The sequence below is a fragment of the Accipiter gentilis genome, chromosome 5, assembly GCF_929443795.1.
Source record: "Accipiter gentilis chromosome 5, bAccGen1.1, whole genome shotgun sequence".
Lineage (NCBI taxonomy): Eukaryota > Metazoa > Chordata > Aves > Accipitriformes > Accipitridae > Astur > Astur gentilis.
The window spans coordinates 8,167,451-8,183,007 of record NC_064884.1 but is presented as its reverse complement, the minus strand read 5'-3'; positions in this window follow the sequence as shown (position 1 = coordinate 8,183,007).

Sequence of the window (15,557 nt, the reverse complement as noted above, 5' to 3'; positions counted from 1 at the left end):
TTGCCTGACAGAAATAGCCCGGTAGACATCAGCGGGCCCGCAAGAAGAAAAGCTCCACAAGGCATGGATAGGGCAAAGTCATGGCCTGGAAGTATTTGAGGGATGCCAGCATGAGCAGCTTCAGGCTGCTCCTCCGGGACTCAGCTAGGCACACAGAGGAGGAAAATAAAACAGAAAAGTCTCCAAAGTTACAGTAAGAGAGGAAATCCCTTGTTCAGGGGGATTAGCCCACAAAAAAACATGGCTGAAGACAACTTTTTGGCAAGCGGGTCCCCCGGCATCATCTGTCCTGCGCCAACAGGAGGGAAGGAGGACTCCCCCCAGCTGGCTCCCCTCCGTCACCGCCCGAAACCCGCGCACAGGCAGCTGCTCTTTTCCCTCTCTCCCGGGTAAATGCCCTTTTCCATCACCTGCACTCCCCCAGCAATATTAGACAGACTCCTTATGCCCCGCTTTCCACCCCAGAGAGGGACACAACGAAATGGCTCCCACTTCTCCAGCTTGCTGGGCCCTGAATTCGGTTGCCCCCAACCCAGCTCTGCCCCCCAGACCTCTTCTCCCCGCTGCTTCGGAGAACTGGCTGGCACACACCTGAGCCGCACACAGGGCGAGGGGACGGAACTTTCCTATGGTGCAACTCGTGTGTTTTCTGATGAATAGTTTTGTTTCGCCTTTGGCGTCTTTGGAGGGTTCTCCGGTCTTGCTGGTGCGCAGCTGAATTCTGAAACACTAGAACAAGGATTTTGTGCAAAGTAAGATCTGTTTTAACGGAAATCAACAATCCATGACTTCTAAGAACTGGTTTTTGTTACTGCTCCAGGCTTCCAGAGACGTTTACAGCATCCAAGCTCTCGCGTGCGCATGCACAGGACCAGGATTTTGTCAGGCACGGTAGCTTCGCTCGGAGACGGGGTAGAGCGTGGTGCTCCACTGTTGCACGCGGCAAGCTGACAGCTTATGAAAAGATGATTAAATGTGTTAGACTTTATTTAAAAAACCCCAAACCTAAACGCACAAAGCTGTTTGCAAGGGGGAGGGAGGAAAGCCGTGGCGGGCCCCTGGAAGGCTGCGCAGCGTGCAGCCACGGCGCGTTAAGCTCCCTGTGAAACCCATTGATTAGCACCAGGATCCGTCCAAGCCGTGCGGATATCGGACCCAAGCGCATTGTGGCGGCACGGGGGAGCGGAGGAGTCGGGAACAGGCCCTTTATTGTGCCCCTGCTCGCCGCACAAAGGGAAGCCGAGAGTCACTCTGAGGATGCAGCTGGTTGGGGGGCTGCGGCGTGGGGCACAAGCGGCGCGGCTTTGCGCTTCTCTGCAAGTTACCCTCGTTGCAATTGAGGCTAAAGTAAATAGTTGCAGGAGCACGGCTGTGGCCAAACCCGACGGAGCTGCATAGGAGCTCTCCCGTTGTCGTGGGGAAGGTGAACGTGTAAAGTCGAATAATTCAGACGGAGCTAACTAGACATGCCTGGACCGTCACGGGACGAACATGCTGCAGGAACCCTTGTCTGCCCTTCCCCACGTGCCTGCCTTTTCCCTTCAACATACCGGCCCTGGCTCGGCAAGGGACACAATCCAGCCAACGCTCGAGCATGCGAAAAAGGCATGGCAGCAGCCATGAGGATAACTGCGTCACCCGCCTCGTGACCCAAACAGCCGGGTGTGTCACCGTGCTCATCTGCGTGGCTCTGCCGGGCTGAACGGGGCTGCTGCATGCGTGCGTCTGCGCGCGACCGGCAGCTTCCCAGCCTGAAAAATCCTCCTTTTCCTCCGGGCTGTGGGTTTTTTTTTTTTTTCATCTGGGTTCCTTTAAGGGATATCGCATCCGAGCAACAAATGGGGGACACTAAAATCCTTACGGCTCAACATTTCTGCTCCTAAGCACCGCTCCGAGTCCCAACTTTGCTCATCCAAGCAGGGGCTCACAGCCATAGGTTTGCGTTGCGGCGAGGACGACCGAATCGATGTCGTTACAGCAAAGGAGCGGATTAGCATCCCTCCGGGTCTTACAAGGGCTGGGTTGCGATGCACAAAACACCAGTGAAAGGAGATAAAAGCTGCTCGTGGGCTTCCAGGAGCGTGTCCCTCCATTCCTCCCCCTTTGTCCAGGTTATAGGTGCCGCGCAGCCCCTAAGACAATGAGGCTAATTAGCGGCTTACGGCCCTGAGCCGGCAAAGGCTGGGAGGCTGAGTGGGAGCTCTGACTCAGGAGGGTGGCAGCCCTGGCCAGCCTTCCCGCATTCCTCCCCTAAATCCCCCACACAAAAGGGAATTTAGCCACAGTGACTCAGCGAAGGAGCACAAACTTTACAGCCGGGCTTTGAACCGCCCTGTTTGTGTATTCCCCCCCAGCAACGCGCTGCCGGGTTAGTAATTAAATAAAAATGTCTCCCTCTAGCAGGCTATGACCTAATCATTTGTACAGTACCTATTTTTAGCGTTACCCTTTGTACGTATTTGAGAGAGCTCGAGCCAGAGGCAGTAACTTTTGAAGTCCTAATAAGCGGGAAGGGGGTTGTCTTTGTTCAAGTTACTGTGTAATTATTTTTCCTCTTTCCCCCTTCTCTTAACCTAAAATATTTGATGTCCCGCGTGGGACAAGAAGAGAGATGTGCCGAGGCTTTAAATGTCAGCCCCAACCGTACAGCACTGAGGAGGCTGCACGCGTGCTCGGTAAAGTTCATCCCGGAAAAAAACCCCTTTTAAATAGAGCAGAATCTACACTGGAGCCTCAGCAACGTGCTTTGGGGGGGGGGGGGGGAGAAGGGGGGCTCACTCTCCCCACCGAAATAGGGGATGCTCTAGCCAGGTTCATTTCCGAGTTTCAGCCTGCTTTTCCCCCGTCTACCTAACCTCCCTTTGATTTTTGCTTCTCCTCAGGATTAATTTGGCGCTGGGGAAGGCAATGGTTTCAATGCAGCAAGACATCATTAATGCTGGCTGGTGTCCCCCCTGCCGGCACAGGGTGCAGGACCGCATCTTCACCCAGGAGCCCCCTCTTAGGGGGAACGTTCCCTCTCCAGAAGGATCACGCCCAAGTTTAGCCACTCACAAGAATTCCAGACGAGTTAAATACCCATTGCATGCTTTTCTGAGCGCGAGATTAATGTATCGCTTAAACCTCTTCCTGCCTTTAAACAGGACAGTTTTCAAGAGCCCCTGAATCACTCTGGAGTTTAAAAACCCTGCAAGTTGCTCAGGACCACGAGTGGCATTGGCCAGCCCGTTGAAAGTAGCCAGTTTTCATGCCCTTGCGATACTCAAGTTCATTTACTGGGGGGAGTGAGCCAAATCCTGCATCGCAACTGCCGGGTGAACACCTTTACCCCTGATTTCATCTTTCCTCTCTAGCAAGTGCAAAGCTCCATGTCCCGTTTCCAGTTGCATGAGTCATCTGTTCCCCTTTCCAAAAGGAGAGAGATATAGATATGGATATATATATGTGCCTCTGTGTGCATGCGCACAGAAAATGCATTACTGTTTTTGACAGTGCAAACAAAAGCCCACGCTTGTGGAAGCCTTTTCCCCTCTTCCCTTCGCATATCTGTGCATTAAATGTTCACTCAAAATGCCTTCACAGCTGGGAAAACTTCTGCCAAAAGGGGCTCCTCCTTCTTCCCTTTCTTGCACCAGGAAAAAAAAATCTAGTGGCTGAATCACACATCATACAGATCCTGTTTCTGAGATGATCTAGCTGCATAATGAAGGTATTTTAGTCCCAGATTAAATTCCCGTTCATCTCTTCCATCATTCCTAACACCCCTCTAAACTGTACAGCTCCAGAACATATGCAAGAGTGAGAATAAAGTCTGAGGCCAAACGTTATGGTCTAGGTTCAAGGTTAGATATTAACTGATTTTATTTTCTTAATAATTGCCAGAAGATACAATAAACCCCTGTTATCTTATCTGGTCACAGATTCCTAAGTGACTGAAACCTCAGATAACATTCGTGCCTCAAGACAGCTTGCAAACCACCCTTTTCAGTGGAGAGATTTATGAATCCCTCATGAAGGTCGGGAGAAATCAGCGCGTTCCAGCTTGGTCACAACGTATGCGTCCACCGCCACGAATCCCACGGACAAGGGTTTTGCAGCCCAGTTGCGCGATGGGGCCGGCACCGGGACTGGGAGGCAAGCGTGAAGGAGCCACGGTGCCCTTGGATCGTGCGACGTTCATGCTGGAGGGAGCTTGGCACGGACCACCTTCGACCACAACACATTCCCTGCTGGAACGGCTTGATCGGCCTCCCAAGAATGAAAGTAAACACTCCTGCAAAGCTGTTCCTGGATAAGGCCGATCTGCCCAGCGCCAGAAGTTCACACGTGCTTCTGCAAGCGGCTGGGGATGCAAAGGGGGGAGATGGCAAGGCTTGCGATGCACGCAGCTGACACGGCTGTCACTGGGTGTGTGGCTGCTTCCAAAATCCCCCTGCCTCCTCCCAAGCTGTAAAGTCCCTTTTGAAAGCCATCCTGCTGTTTCTCACCAGCACGCTCTCACCCACCGCTTCTGCTGCTTCAGGTACTTCATCCTTAGGCTGGGAAATACCAATTCCACCACAAGTGGAAAAGAATTCCATTTCTCTGCCATTTGAGGAAAAATTCTCCATTCAGAAAAAGTTCTCCATCAAACGCTCAATGTCAGAGCATTTGTATTGCCACTCTCACTATGGAAAGGGATACGGCATCACTAGATTAATGTGGGTCCTTGGTGCTGTGCAAAGGGATCAACAGGGCAGGCAGGGAGCCCGCTCCTGGATTCACAAAGCGAAATGGCTTTGCAGGTGGGGATTCCAGCCCCAGAGGCTTTTGAAGGGGCACATTTTGGAAACATCCCTTCAAGGTATCAGAAGGGATTAAAAAATAAAAAAAAAAAAAAAAAATTGCAACTCTCATGAAAGAAGTAATTATTTCCAAGGAGGGTGAAATGGAGTAAGAAAAAAAAGTTTGAAAAGCCTAAAAGCAGATAGGAGTTCAGAGCCTCTGAGAGAACCTCTCAGCACTAACAGCTTATTTCCTATCCCTCTCCCCTGCCTTAGGGAGGCAATGCTGTCCCTGCCTTAATCCTCCCCAAGGGCTGCAGGACCCATACCCCTGTAGCAAACCAGCTGCACACCTTTTCTCCCCATGGGTACCTCGCTCGTTATAAATGCTTCCCAATGGCACGTGGGAGACACACAGGGCATATCACACAGCGGCAGCAGTAGCACCAGGACCACAGGTGCTGGATGAAGAGAAATTTGCAGCCTCTACAGAGGGGCACTGAGGCTGGCAGAAAGGGGATGTTGCAGTGACTGTCTGGCAGGGAGAGCTTAAACCCAGTGGCAGGTCAGTTGTCAGGCGCAGGGGAACGACTCATGGTTTTGGAAATAGGATACGGAAAAGCAGGTTTAACTCCCAGCCCGCTCATCAGTGGACACTGTACAATGGTGCTGAGCAAGGGGAGTTACTTAAATACAGTTTTTTCAGGTGAGAAATGCCTGACTTCAAATGTGTTCTGCAAGGGTGGAAGCAGCGTAGATCTCATGTGCTCACCGTGCCCAGCTCTGGGGCCCGATCTTTGGCCACGCTTACACTCTGAGCGAGTGCTTTCACTCCCAGAACCTGGCTTTGCTTACAGTACTGCATGCCATCAGCTGCGATAGAAAACAAAGCTTGTGGGCTCCTGAAAAAAACGGCTTGCTTTCAGACATGAAGCAGTGCTGCCTTAACTGGCAGGTGAAATACTTCACGGGTGTTGCTCAAGAGTTCAGCTGAGGTGAAGAGAAATAATCCTCGCTGGCTTTAAAGCCTGCAAGTTTTGCAGTAATACCGCTCCTCATCGCACCCCTCCCTGGGAAGAGGGTTTCCAGCAGGACATGGGCAGCTCTGGAGTGTGCACCAACAGATCAGCCACGCAGCAAAGCTGCTGTGGCTGCCGCATACAGACCCAGCCCAGCGCTGGACTGAGTGCTCTCATTTCTGCTGCCGACCATGGGAAGAGCAGTTATTCTGTACACCGAAGGTGGTTTTGAAGTGGTCATCACCATGGCAATTATCTGAGAGCATCCTGCCCCACATCCCCGGGGCGCGAGCTGTTCTGGCCTCAACGCTGGCTGCTGTCGGCAGGAGGGCACTGTGTCCCCCAGCCCAGTGGCAGCGGCCACGGGGCTGCCTCGACCCCTGCGACTGTTGGCAGGGGAATTACAAAGCCGATGCTGCGCTGCTGCAGTTAGCTGTGTAAAGACAAGGGAACCCCGCTTGCAGGACTCCAGCCGCTGTATCTCAGCTAATGCATGCAGTGAAAGAGTTGTTTTCTTCTTGTTTTTGCATCTCCTTCAGGCTTCTGACAGGGACTGCAATTGCCAAAGATGTAATACGCACCTCTGGTCTGCTGGGCTTCATGCATGTGCAAGCAGCAGCTGCTCAGGGCATCCCTTCCCTACTGGTGAGCCTGGGCAAGGCTGGACCCGCAGGGAGAGCAGGACACTGCTCCCAGGACATGCTGCCTCCCTCCTGACCAGCCGCACTCACGGCAAGGGGCAGTGGCACCAGGCATCTGCCAGTGACTCTTGAAAATCGGAAAGCTGATGGCAGGACTCAGCTTCGAGCAGGCTGGGAGGGAAACCACCTCGCTTAGGCACAAGCATGAGCATTGTCCAGGAAACTTGGCAGTGCTACTTGTGCCTCAAGCCCGTGCTTTTTGACCAATTGCTGGAAATTGGGAGGCTGCTATGGGATACTGTAATAGGAACAGAAAGTCTAGGTTAATCTGTGCTTTCATTACTACTCAGATTTAAATTGCACTTTGTCAGAATCACCTTTTGGACATGTTTATTCTAGGGGGACGCAGTCACAGAACAGGAATGGAAAAGTACATTTTCCTCACATGTTGGCCACACGGTGCCTGTGACCTGTGACCTGAAACGCTGTCCCTGTCTCTCATAATCCTAATCCTGCTGAAAAGAGGAACCAAGTGCAAGCGTACTCTGCATAACACTCACAGCCTGGGCTGCAGGCAGGTTGTACTCTCCTCCAAAGACCACTAAACAAGCATACAACTAAGATTTTTCTTTTTTCAGGGTCAGAATGCCTAATGTTATGTTCCACGACCAGGCTCCTGATTTGCTCTTTCCACTGGCACAATGTCCCCCCTTATAGGTCTTTCTGCGGCATAGAAATCAATGGCGTGTGCACACGTCGGCACCCAGAGCACCACGATGCGGTGCCCAGAACTGCTTCTGCAGGGATGAAGTTTGGACGGTAATAAAGGACAGTGTGTGCTAATCAATCCCAGCACCAAGAGTGGCAGACACCAGAAAGCTAGCACCCTCACAAACCCCATAAAAATCAAGAGGTACAAGATGATGCACACTTATGTGGAGGTGGGTCCTTCTCCGTCGGTGCTCCCAACAAGGTCCGTGCTCAGATGGAGAAGAGGGGGGAAGGAAAGGAGATGAGTGAGAGCGCTGCCTGCTGCAAATATTGACATAACCATTATGGGCATGTATAAAACTCCCATTTGCGTGATGCGAGCGTGATATTCTTTGAATACTTCTGTCTCGAGGAATTCTTTATTTTGCCATAGAAGAAAAATGTTTTCATATTCTCTCCTGCCGTTCAGACCTGCAACCCAGCGAGCCCTTTTGCCCTTGAGAGCCATAACATTATTTGTTAACATTTTTATGATGCCAAATGGTCTGTGCTAGAACGGGTGCCATTCTTTAGCTGGGAAACCATATGGCATGCCGAGTAATAAATAAGGTATTGTGATAGTTAATGAACCTAATTGCTAGCAAAGGCTTTAATACAGAGAATGTGCTGCTGAGAATTTAGCACCACATTAGAGATGCAGCAGAGCTCCTCTGACTTCTGAGGCTTAATTTAAGTTCTATATTGCAAACTCCAGAAAATAATTCCAAACCCTCCTGCTGGAAAAGCAACCTGCTGGTAGACTGTGATTATACTGAATTACTAAAATCGCAATCAATTTTATACACTCAGTTAACCCTTGCTAGGGAACTTGCCTCCCCATGATTTGAGGGGAAGCCACTTCGAAGAGGTACCGGAGCCAAGCGAGTGGCAGCATCGTGGTCATCGTCCTCACCTGTCCTCTCTCTGGCATCTCCCTCTTCTGGGAGCAACCCCTTTTCCCGGCCTCTCCGCCTACCAGCCAAGCTGACGGTAGGCAAAGCAGGGAATAAAAGCCATGATTAGGAACGGTCACCGCTATTTTGCTCCGTGACTAACTTATTAACTGCTGTCCTCACATCACGGCAACCAGATGTGGCAGAAAGCGCAGGTGCTGCCTCTGCCTCAGAGCGCATGGGCTCCTGGGAAGTGCTCACACGCTTGGAGAGAGCAGCGGAAGCAAACTTAGAGAGTTTAACTTTATTTTTTACTTTCTCACCCCTGGAGGGCAGATCAGCTCTTCTGGCCCAGTGAAATCCCCGGCATTGCTACGGATTTTAAATTTTAAAAGGTGAGCCCTTTCAGCCCAGAAACCCCTCTGACGACTCACACCTGCAGAGGGGCACCAGCGCTCGCCAAGATGCTGTCCCTGCATCTCAGGTGGGTACAGCCACTGCTCCCACCCTCTTGCACAGCGGCTTTTTAGAGCAGCAAACGAAGCTGCAGGACACTGAATATTCCCCGTTTGGCTGATGTATAGCACACCACAATCCACAGGCAGGTAAGGAGGTACTGGTTTCAGAAAGGCTATTCTGGAAGAGCTGCAGTTCTCCCAGTTGCAAACACGGACCCACTGCCCCGTGCGGAAGGGACATCCCCCGCCATGGACAATGGCCGCCCTGCAGCAGGCCCACAACCTCCTCTGAGGACGGCTCCTGAACGCTCACCAGCATTGGAAAGCATCGCTCAGACTCTGCACATCATTCCCTTAAATCACTTGTCTTTAGGTATAAAAAGCCACCCTCTGGCTGGCAAGCCCTTTTTAGAGATGCAGCCTTCCCCAAGAGGCCATCCGCTGAGCCAGCTGCCCAGGGAGACCCGGCAAGTCCTCGGAGAAGAGCAGCGCTGCTGCTCTTTCAGTCCCTCCGGCAGGGCAGGGGGGGAAAGAGGTTATTGGTTTCTTCCCTGCTCTGATTGCACACGGCCATCCTGCAGTCACGTCCTTCTGCTGACAGCGGGCAACTCGGCCCTGTAAGGCAGCGACATCCTGGCTCGAAAAACGAGGGAGGGAGATGAGAAGGTTCCCTGGTGGGTCTGCCCTTCTCCATCCCTCCACAGCAGCCCACTGCCTTGTCCTTGGCCACTGGCAGACCTCTCCCACCCCTGGCTTTGGGCAAGCGAGACAGGCTTGGTGCATGCCCTGGTGACGCAGGGTGTCGAGGCAGGAGGTGGCTGGGGCGAGTGCCCGACGGTAGCATCAGATGAGGAAAGTGCCGAGATAAAGAGCAGCGCAGGGCGGATTTAATACTGTACATAAATACACTTTACAATCTGGGGAAGGCTCGGTGCTAAGAGGAAACCATTGGAATATTTTATCGTGATGCAGATCGAGTGAAAAGACTGTGAATAAATAAAAGGGAAGATAATTATTTGATGGAGTTCTCTTAGGATATGCCACAGCGGGGAATACTTACGGAGAATACATATTACTAGAGAGACACAGCTATTCAAGCATCAAACTAACCTATAAATTGTCAGAGGAGAAAATTGGAGGAGAGGAATGGATGAGGTTTTGGGCACCGCTCTCATCAGTAACGCCGGGTTACGCTTTCCACCTTCCCCATCGCAATTCCCCCTGCCCGAGGAGTCACAGTCCCTGAAAAAGGGAAGGCTGCCTCTAATAAACGTCTTCCAGAAATTACGGCCGAGCCACTACAGTACGGAGATGGCGTCATTTATCTCCCCGCCATCTGCGCTGGCTCGTTGGGCCGGGTGGCAGCAGCCTGCTCCCAGGAAGCCTCATGTCTCCTGCACTTTTGCAGGGTGAGAAGGTTCGTCAGCGGCACCCAACGTGCCTCGTTAACGATTCCTCCCTGGGCTCCGCGCTCCTGTCTCTAACCACAGCCTCTCAGACTGGCTTTCAGCTTGTCCCATGCACCCCCGTTTCGGAGGGGAACCCCACACACGGGAGAGGGTTTCCAGCTCTGGGACCAGGCACATCCATCCCCTACAGTGCATTTCCCAGCATCTTCTCCCTTGAGCTGGAAGCTAACTGCCGAGTCCCAAGTTTTTCTGCAATGGGGTACATCCCTCGACTACGCTTCTCGCCCACTCCCTAGCCAAGGGTCTCCAAGAAAGCGCTCTGCAAGCACTAATGAAGTGGTGCACACTCGGCAGCATTACTCAAGAGTGATTTTCCCCATTTTGGGGAGCACAGCAGCGATTTACCTGAGGTCAGAGTGCTTCCTTGAGGCAGAGCTGGAGGGAGCCCAACGCTCCCTGCCTCCCGCTGGCATGGCTCTGACCAGCCCTGTCTCCCTCCAAGCCAGTTACCGGTTCACATCTCCCAGTTAATAATTATGTATTAATCCAAACGACTTCACCCACCAATGTTCTTAACGGCCAGCTGCAGCTGTAAATAACCCACAAAATCTCATTTGTGCAATGCAGAAATGTGAGCTGTTGTGATGCTTACTGCACGTTAATTTATCGGTTATCAAGCCATCGATCCGGATGGGCTCCAGAGCCACGCCAGGGACCCGGCATGCCGCCCCAGTACGGGGCCGGCCACTGCCACTGTAAATGCCGGTGATAATTGTAGGCAGGTATACAATTAATAAAACAGCTGGTCTGCTTTTCACACTCTGAATTGTGCCCTTGCTGCAGCATGGGGACCCCAAACTTCACTTACAGACGTGCATCGCTTTCCCCAGAAAGGGTGATTTCAACATCAGGGAGACCTGACATTGTCTGGAGCAGAATTGCACCCATGAACTTTCCAAGCAAGTTTAATGAATGTAAGAGTAACGCAGCAGGTGTCCATTAACCTTTCCCCTCCCAGGCAAGTCGCAGGTTGAACATATAATCCCTGTAGTGTGGCTGCAATAGGAAAATCTTCACTGGACGTCAAAAATACTATATTGCTTTTCCAAAGGCTACCTCGGGAATCTGATAAAGACAGCACAGACAAAATCGAAACCATGCCGATACAGAGTCTGTGGGTAAAGACAGTTTGTTATACAGCTTGTTTAATAAAGTGCCACTCCTGGTTTTTTTCCCTTTTCCCAGGATTTTTGGCCCTGTTCCTTACCAAAGCACCCCTTTCACCTGTACCTTCCCTCCTGCACAGCACTGACTCTCATTCCTGGAGGTAGGTGGGATGCAAGTGGATGATGGCAGGGGACCAAGGAAGACCTCCCTCCCTGCTGGGGTCTGCTCCTGCCCAGGCGAGCCAGCTTCCACCGCACGCCTGGACAAAGGCTGGGGACCAGGTCTGTGCAGGTGTAAATGGCTTTACACTATTTACCGATGGGGCTGATGTCATTAGATTTGAACATCTCCCATCTGTCTGGGAGTGAAGGAAACCTTTGGTTCCTTTATGGGGAAGATGCGAGAGACAGCCTGTGTTGCATATAGACAGCCTCGTGTAATTAGTGGAGGCGCTCGTTATTTTAGGCGAGACTTGCCACCGCTTCCAAAACCCCGAGCAAGAGCAAAGTCAGCGCCGAATGCAGGATACCTTTAAGGCTGGCTCAGACAATAAAATCAAAGGCAGTCTGCTGATGACAGGTCTCCCTCCCTCCCTCTGGCTGCCAGAAGGGAATTGCTCAGTCACCTGCACCCAGAATAGGACTTTGTCCCCATTCCCGTCATTAATTTATTGCCTGTGAATTAGTGGGGCCCCGGAGATCCACACAGCCCACCTGTTCCCCTTGCCTGCCTCCCCGCACCCAGCTCTGACATTTGGAGGCTCGGCGGCAGGTACCGGCACTGGCAAATGGTCCCATAAACCATCCGCTAATGTGGTGACTGCCAGCACGCATCCACCCCGGTCCCTCCTGGAGCCAGGGAGCCAGGGTGCTGCCACTGTGCACAGGGAGCAGAGAGGAGCACCGTGCCCGGCTGGTGGGATGGACGCATGCAACCGATGCATTTTTAAATAGGTCTTATTTTTCCCGGTAAAATAGCTTTTAATAATGCAATAGCGGGGATGTTCAAAGGCACGATGTAAGGTACCCTGTTTTTGGGGACTTGCAGCACGGTACCCTGTGCTGCTGATCTACAGAAATCTCCCTGCCTGATTTCATCCTTTCGGCAGAGGTTATGCTTACGCGAGTATTACTGCATTTATTCCAAATGCACAACACTAATTGCTGCCATTCTGGACTCAAAACAAATTGGCCCTAAATGCATTTTTGCAAAACGAGACGTACTTTGTTAAAAGGGGACAGGAGGAGGGCAATTTTTAAAACCGCTACTGCCGTAATGCGATGAAATTACCATGTAGCACGCAGGGGTCTGAAAGCTGCAATTAATATCCCACACCTTTCCGAATCCTTTGTGTCATGACAGTCCCAGGAAAATAGTGGCTGGTCTGGGTCTGCAGCAGGGACCGCTCCCCCCGCTCCTCCACTTGGACCCACCACAAAAGCTGGGATGCCGAGTGCCTCATCCCCTTCCCAGAGACACGGGCAGAACCAGCAGTGCATAAAAACCCAGCGGGCCTCCATTTGCACACTGTGGCTTTTGGCTTGTCTGCTGAGGAATGAAGGCACCAGCAAGCATGGCGCCCATTCACCTTGTTGGCTCGATTTTCGGACATCTGAGCCAGTTTCAGCCACATTCAGGGATGTCAAGCACAGCACATCTCTATGAGTTGCAGAAAAATAGGCAGCAGGATAAAAGAGAGCCCCTCTTGGTGCTCCCATCGAAAGAAAAGCTACAGGGTGGTCATCAGACACCAGCATATCCACGTCAGACCTAAACCCGTAGGGACCCCGACTTCATCAGCTCTACCTCTTCATCTGTTCCTTCACACCATGGGAGCTGGGAGCAGCCATATTCATTGCTAATCACAGGAAAACAAAGAGGTTTTTTAAAATAACCTGTAAGAAATCCCTATTGAAGAGGGAAAGCTCTCCACCTAAAGCAGCCTACCAAGTACAAGCAGCTGCATAGAGGCAGTTCAGCTCTGCTGACTGAAGCTGCTGCTACTCTGCCGACTCTGGGGTTGATTTGCGCCCACAAGGGACGTGGCCCTAGGAGCATGTATTTGAGCAAACACTTCTCCCTTCGCAGGTATCAGCCCCCCCAAGTAGCTTTTTATTGCGATGCAACCCAGCTCTGCAGTCAGAGGTTAATGCCACCACTGGCAACAAGCGCTTCTTGGCTGGGCTGCCAGCAAAAGGGAAGCAAGACGCGAACGCACTCCAGAGCTCTCCACAACTCCCACTGCCAAATCCAGCTGCTCTGCCCGGACAGCAGGCTGCGGCACAGCTCCCTCTCGGCTTCCTGTGCTGCAAGGGGGCAAAAGCGTCTCGCCTAACAGCACAGAAAAGGGCAGTTGGACAACTCATCCCACCTGCCTAAGAAGCTGAAGAACTATTTCTCCCCCAGCTCAACACGCTTGGGGAGAGCAAGAATCGTGCCGAGGCTGGAGAGCACCCCTGGCACCTATGACACGACAAGGAAAGGTTTGCAGCGCAGCCCATTTTCACGAGCCGTAGTGCAGAGCGCTTGCACCACATGCCACGGGTACCTTCACCCCTCGGACATGCCTCTGTTTGCTGTTACCGCACAAGGCGCGGGACAAGCAGCGGGAGAGGTCCTGAGCCAGCCCAGCTCTGGGGATTTGCAGGGGCAGGCACATTCACATTTCTCCTTGCTCTGAGGCTCCACCGCCTTGGTGCCCAAAGCAACCCCAGCGCAGAGACCCAGCTAGCCCAGCTCATGCCAAACTTTCCGGAGCCATCTGCTGCATCTCCCAGAGCCATAGGGATTTGCTGGCTGGGGCATGAATAACCTGGCCGAGCAACCCACTGCCACCACAGCTCTCATGCAGAGCTCTGCACTGTCAGGCAAAGGAAAGACAGAGGTTGGAGATGAATCACACTGTGATTTCTAGGCAAAGTCCCATTAATGAAACTGCTCAGAGGCATTGCGGTTCTTAGGCAAGTACTGTAGAGATGAAAGCCTTATTTATGAGTAAGCTATATCTGCAGAGGGAGCAATAAACTGCAAAGCAAAGTATGCAGGTTTGCAGCAAATGCTGTAAAGTTTTACACTCCCGAAAACTAGGAATAAAAGATATACCCATTTAAACCAAAGTGGATGGAAAGGGTTTCCACAGGACTGTAAAATAGTTAATTGCTAGTTTCTCGTTGCAGCACAGAGAAATTTAAACCAGAAAAAGGACTGTTTACATCCCCATTGAAGAGCAGTAGAAAAGAAAGGAGAGCGAGAGGCAGAAAGAGAAGAGCGCAGGGGAACGTGAACCTTTTGTTCGGGATCCTCTGCACCACGCGGAGGAAGAGGCGTCTTTTGTTCCCTGCGCTGCGCTGCCCAGCCCCGGCTGCTCCCACTCCCTACCAAGGGCAGGAGCCGCTCAGGGAGCCAAAGCCACGGGGTGAGACCCGGGGCAAGACCCCAGCAGCGTGCCCGTTTATTAATTATATATAATTTAACGAAGATCACATCGATGAATGTGCAACAGAGAAAATCAGGTGAACATCTGCACTGGCTTCTGCTCCCAGAAGCAAGAAGGTAGAGGGAAAGACGCAGCAGCAGGGGTGTATCCCTCCAAGTCCAACTGGAAACTTGAAGTATAATACTTTGACCAAGTAGAACACAGGAAACAGCTCAAAACGCTTTCTGCAACAATTGAACCAGCCAACCACCATGCTTCCAACCAACTCCACCAAAAGCACCAGATCCCCAGCAGGCACCCTTCAGGAATTACTAGCACTGTCTCTCCAGATCTGCCATCCTGCTGCACACCCACCCACCCCAGGAACTTCCACCCAGAGAAGCTTAACCAGGCTTGTGAGAGAAAGCTGCGGAGCTTGCAAAAAGCCCCCAAGTTGCTGTGGCATTTCAGAAAATTGAGTGCATTTCATCCCTGAAAGGCACAATTGTCTCCACTTGTTTCAAATAACCAGTGTTTTCAACAAAAGGAACTTTTGCTTCCCTTCTCCAAAAAGTATCAGAGACCAGAAACATTTGCTTTTTGGGTGCTTTCTTTACACATATTCCTGCAAATAGGAAGAAGGGAAGCATCTAAAACTCAGTCTAGTAAGAAGCATGTAAAATAGAGAAAAGGGTGCTTTGTTCCCACCCTCAAAGCATGCCTCCCTTCCCTGGGCACCCCAGCTCAGCTCTGTGCCAGGCGACGGTGCCCACGTATCTCACTTACCTCTCTTCCAGGGCGAGGGCACAGGAGGAGGGTGGGAAGTGTACTGGGGTGGGCTGGAGCAGGCTGGGGGGCTCTGCTGGCTGCAGAGCCCGGGACCAGCCCTGGGGCTGCTGAGGCTTAAACCCAGGTTGAGCCTGGGGCTGATCCTGCACGCAAGGCATGAGCTAGCTTCTTTCAAACTGGCTCTCGGACACCAGCACGAGCCTTACTTGCAGCAGACACCAGGTAGATTTTTATCCCCAAGTCATGTCACTCA